We start from the raw sequence: 6,000 nt of genomic DNA, 5'->3' as shown, positions 1-6,000 counted from the left end.
TACTACTCTTTTATGATAAGTATGGTCGTAATCTTTATCAAATTTTTTCCCATTCCTTCCATCCCAGCAACCTAAGGTCCTTCCAATGGGTCATAGTAGGAATTCCAGGTCACTTTAGTTTCTGCCACTACTGGGCCAACCTACTTACTTCCTGCTCTTCCTACTGCTGCTAAAACTCTTCCTAACCACACAGGTGAGCCTCTGGGTGCCTATGAACTTCCATAACACCTTGCAATGTTCATGGCATAGTATTAGGACCTCGTCTCAGCTAGAGTAATATGACTAAGCAAAAGATTAAAATAGATCTCGATCACCAACATGAAACACTTTCCAAGGGACATGAAATGGAAATACAGTGATTTGGAGGAAAAAGATAGACATGACACAACTGCCATAGACTGAAGAGGAAGTTGCCTATGTTTGTATTGTACATTTGCATGTGTATTGTATTTGTATTAATTTCTATCCTGGATGAAAATTTACCATAAAACAACCTTAGATGCAAAAGGAAGAATTACATTATTGCTTGACCTTGCCTTTCTGATCTTATAAGTCAACATGTCAAATTGTTTCTTGAAATGTCATTTTCCTTATCTATCAAATATATTGAGTTTTCTCCCAACTGGTGCCATTGTGCTCCTCCTCTTCAATCTTGATTGTGCTACAAAGCAACATAAAACACAGCGACCTGTGTCGCTTCTGAGCAGGAGCTTTGAGAATCAGTGTACAATTCACCACTTCTCTTTCCCTCTGCATAGTAACCACCAATGTTCTGACGGTGGAAGCTGCATTGACTGTGGCCAGGAATTAAGATAATGCTGAGCAGAGCCCCAGTCAACTTGCAGTAGTATCATGAAAAGTAAGCCCTTGTTGTTTTATGCTTTTGAGATCCAGGAGTTTAACGCAGTGTAACTTGTCTGTTCTGAGGGATTAGAGACTGTGAATCAAGAGGCCAATTATCAAGCAACTGCCTTAGCTGTAAACCCTCTCTTCTCTACTGTGCTTTGTGGTACTGGGCCAGGAGATTCTGCAAATCTCATTTCCTCTTTCCCAGTTGTCTCTTTGTTCGGTTCCATCCATATGGCATGATACTGGAAGACAAGATGGTGGTAGTGGTCAAGGCTAGGTGGCTGATTCTTCCTGTTTGCCTGTTTCTCTATTAGCTCTATCAGCAAAAACCCTTTACTCTGACTGTGGCAAATGAGTCTGATCTCAGCTTTGCTGCAGCACTCCTGAGAGCAGCCCCATATTGTCCCCTCTGAGACACACCAGCTGAGCAGTCCCCTCCCCCTGCGCCCCTCAGAGGTTCCAACTCCAAGAAGCCCTTCCTTTAAGTTCCTGAGCCACCAACACCAGTCATCCCAGACCTCTTCCACCAACCCCACCACATACACCCCTGCCCCAGGAAGGGCTGAGTTTCTACATCATAGGGCCCCTCTTCCCACTTTCTGTTCCCCAAATCCTAAATCCATCTGTGTTTCTCCAGTCCTGTGAGTCACTACTGCTTCCCAGAGTGACAACTATTGGAGTACCTTGGCAATTGCTTTCTATTTTTTCAGCCTTACCAAACTCTGAAACTAATTGTCCCTATTAAATGATCTCCATTGACATAACTGTTGTAGTTTCTGTTTTCCTGTTTGAACCCTGACTAGCACACCACGTAATACTGTCACAAGTGGATGAGTTTAGTTTGATCTGTCTCTTACTTATTTTGCTCTAAAATCTCCCCATCTTTCTTGGAAAGGGAAAAATGTGAGCCATTGAGGTCACCTCTTCCAGTCTCTTGTGGGAAGGAAACTGGTGAAGCTAACAGTGCTATGGAGCAAGTGCTAAATGCAAAATACTGAACTAAGGAGTGATGGGGCTGAAGGGATGCTTCACACTCAGATCTTCAATTGCTAAATATTTCCAGAAATCACCTAATGTGGGTTGGGTTTGGTTTTGAGGTACTGGGACTTGAACCCAGGGCTTCGTGCATGCTAGGCAATCATTATACCACAGAGGTCTATCCCCAGCCCTTTTTAGTTTCTATTTGGAGTAAAATAAAAGGGATATCAATATGTTACCGAGACAAGCATGGAACTTGCAATTTTCCTTAGTAACTGGGATTACAGGCATATGTATACCCATCTTGGTTTTGTTTTTCAAAACACTCTCTTTCAGGAAAAAAAAAAAAAATTAAATGATGTCGTGCACTTGAAACAAAAGCTATGCAGTTTGTTTATTTCTTAAAGAAAATCCTCGCCCCACCCCCGCCAACACACACACACACACACACACACACAAAGGCATCCCGTGGGGTGTGGTGGTGCATGCCTGTATTCCCCGCGATTTGGGAAACTGAGGTAGAAGGTCTGTAAGTTCAAGTCCAGCCTCAGCCATTTAACAAGGCCCTAGCAACTTGGTGAAACCCTGTCTCAAATCCCTGCGGCTTGGGAGGCTGACACAGTAGGATCTCAAGTTCAAAGCCAGCCTCAGCAATTTAGTGAGGCCCTAAGCAACTCAGTGAGACCCTCTCTAAATAAAATATAAAAAGGGCTGGGGATGTGGCTCAGTGATTGAGTGCCTCTGAATTCAATCTTCCGGTACCAAACAACAACAACAACAACAAAAGGAGATGTGGCTTAGTGGTTAAGCACCCCTGGGTTGAATCTCCAGAACTAAAAAAAAAAAGAAAAAAAAAAAGAAAATCCTTCCCACACACTCCTGGATTTACTGTTTGCACCAACTGAAGACACAGTAAAGTAATGACAATGCAAAGTTTTCATTTGCCCATGTGCAAGGACATAAAGTAGTCTGACCTAACAGGGAATTCTAATTATTAGCAAAAAGCTCGGTGGAGCTGTGGTACGGGGTGTTTTCACCCTTCCTTGCACAGGTATGGCTAACAACAGGATCCCCTTTGCTCTGTCAAGATTGCTAGTGTTCTTTGCCTGATTCCCCAAATGCAAAACCCCACCAACATAATATGGAAAGTAAGTGCAATTTTTAAATAGCATCTGATAGCATAGCTATTAAAAAGCCACTCACCAGGACATTGAAGCTAAGAATTCTAACAAGTGGCTTGTTAGTGAAGAATGTCCTGACTGAAGTATGGAACAGGCTTGTCACTTTTTACCCCATCCTCTGAGGATAATAAGTAGGGAGGACAAAATGAGTGCAGCCCTCCTGGGTCTCCCCTTAAGAGTTTAAAAGCAAAATATTGATTTTGAGTTACCCTGCTTCAACTCAGCTTTACTCTCATGATATTTTTATTCCCTTGTAGATTCCTGGGTCCATTTGTTGCAGATTTAAAAAAGTAAATCACTGGTGAATCTGTGGTGTGTCCATGTAACATTTCTGCACCTAAAAATGTGGTCAATTGACACCTTAAAGGTTTCCAAGCAGCTCTAACTCTTAGTGACATCTCTAGCTGCATCCCCAGTATGTTCAAAACAGATAAAGTGGATGAATTGATTTTAGTTGTATAAAACCCTGGACAAAAATCTCTTTGTGGCCATCTATGCAGTCTCTTGGTGATTCATAAAGGATTTGCTTATGACACAAATGCGATCCTTCCACTCTTCTCCATTTTCCTTTTCTACTGGGTCCACAGTGAATTTCCTGAGGCCAACAGAGGAACAACAGAAAACTCTCAGCTATCCCATGCTGGTTCTGGATTCTTCACTAATTTGTATTAAGAAACAGCACTAGAACTGTGATTCATATATCGATAGAGCCTTGTATTGGAGAAATTGGGGTTCTTAAATTTTAGTTGCTACTTTAAAATGACAGTGGAGAACTTGAGGAAGAGAAGTGGCATAATTAGGTCTTCAGTTAAAAAGGAAAAAAAAAGGGGGTCTCTGGCATCAATATGGAGGGTGGATTGAAAGGGGACATGACCAAGAATTAATAAATGAGATGGCATCAAGTTAAAAAGCTTCTGCATAGCAAAGGAAACAACTAAATATATGAAGAAAGAACTTACAGAATGGAAGAAAATCTTTGCTGGCTACTCTTCTGATAGGGGATTAACATCTAAAATAAAGAAAGAACTCAAAAAACTTAATGCCAAAAATACAAATAAAACAATTAAAAAATGGGCGATTGTGATAAAGAGAAGGAATTGGAGACCATCATGCTAAGTGAAATAATCCAGACCCAGAAAGTCAAATTCTCTGATATGCAGAAGCTAATCCCGAATAAGGAAAAGAAAAGAAAAGGGGGAGGGGAGGATTCCATCAAAATAGAAGAAAGATTAGTGGGAGTAGAGGAAGGGGTTGAGGCAGCTGGAGGAAGGACAGGATAAGGGAAGAAGAGTGGAATGAATCTAAGCTAACTTTCCTATGTACATATATGAATATGCACAATGAATTTCACCATCATGTATATCCATAAGACACTAATTTTTAAAAAAACTAAGTAAGTAGCAGAAAAATCAGTAGAACAGAAAGGAACCCAGGGAGAGAAAAAAAGGAGGGAAAGAGGAAGTACTGGTGGACTGAATTAAGAGTAAATTATATTCCATATTTTTATAAGTATTCAGAGATGAACCCTAATGTTATATACAACTAAAAAGAACTAATAAAAATTTTTAAATGGATAAATGAATTAAGCAGACACTTCTTGAAAGAAGACATATAAAAACAAATATATGAAAAAAAATATTAACATCATTGGCAATGAGGGAAATGTAAATCAAAAACTACACTGAAATTTCATCACACAAAGAAAATTGAAGTTATGTCATTTGCAGGAAAATAGATGTAACTTGAGAACATCATATTAAGCAAAATAACCCTAACTCCATAAGTCAATGTTTGTTTTCTCTCTTGTGTGGAAGGTAGAGAAGAAAATGGAGAAAAAAAAAAAAAAAGGTGTGGGGGTCGGTAGGGGGAGAGCAGGGATCTCAGGAAAACTGAAGAGAGATGAGTAGAATAAAGGAAAGGGACCCAGGAGGAGGGAGGAGGCAGGGAAAGGGGTAATACTGGGAGATGATATTGGTCAAATTATATTGTTGTATGAATATGCACAAATTTGTAACAACGAATCCCACTACTGTGTACAACTATAATACATCGATTTAAAAATGTGGTGAAAACACAAAGAAGAAGAAAAAAAAAGGGACATGACCATGACAGAGAAATGACTTGGGAGCCCTGAGCAGTGTTTGAAGGGAATAGGGAAGGATGGCCCGTGACTATCTAGTGAACCACTCCATTAGCCTAATTATTTAAGTAATAACTTACTTCCTCTTTAAGACTGATTTCCTACAATGCTCACTGAAGTCTTAAAATATGCCTGGTGTGGTATGAAACTAGAAAATAATCCAGACCCAGAAAGTCAAATTCTCTGATATGCAGAAGCTAGTCCTAAATAAGGAAAAGTAAAGAAAAGGGGGAGGGGAGGATTCCATCAAAATAGAAGAACGATTAGTGGGAGTAGAGGATATATACTTGCAGGGATATATAGCATAATGTAAACAAAGATATCTATATCATACCACATACCTTATCATAGTTAGCTGTCTGAATTACGATGTACATGAACATGCTCAGAAGGCAATGTAAATAAAACAAGGAGAGAACAAAATTAATTAGAGAAAAAAATAAAAGTCAAATACCAAAACAAAATGGATCAATAAAAGTAAAAAGTTCTAGAAGAAATGGTACCTTGTAGGGGTCTTAAGAGATAATTTGCATTGAGATAAGAATAAACAGAGCTGTGTTTTGATCTTTCATTAAACTATCTCTTTTTTCCAATGACCATGGTGATTGTATTGGGAATGGAAGAACAATATCAAGCCTGCATTGGCCAATATCATTTAAAGAAATGCTTTAGGGCTGGGGTTTGTGCTTCAGTGGTAGAGCACTTGCCTAGCATGTGTGAAGTACTGGGTTCGATTCTCAGCACCGCATATAAATAAATGAATAAAATAAAGGTCCATCAACATCTAAAAAAATTTTTCAAAAAAGAAACGCTTTAAATTTTCTTTACTTCGTATGAAAATATCTAAAATGC

Source organism: Callospermophilus lateralis, chromosome 1, assembly GCF_048772815.1.
Source record: "Callospermophilus lateralis isolate mCalLat2 chromosome 1, mCalLat2.hap1, whole genome shotgun sequence".
Lineage (NCBI taxonomy): Eukaryota > Metazoa > Chordata > Mammalia > Rodentia > Sciuridae > Callospermophilus > Callospermophilus lateralis.
This window is presented reverse-complemented; position numbering follows the sequence as displayed.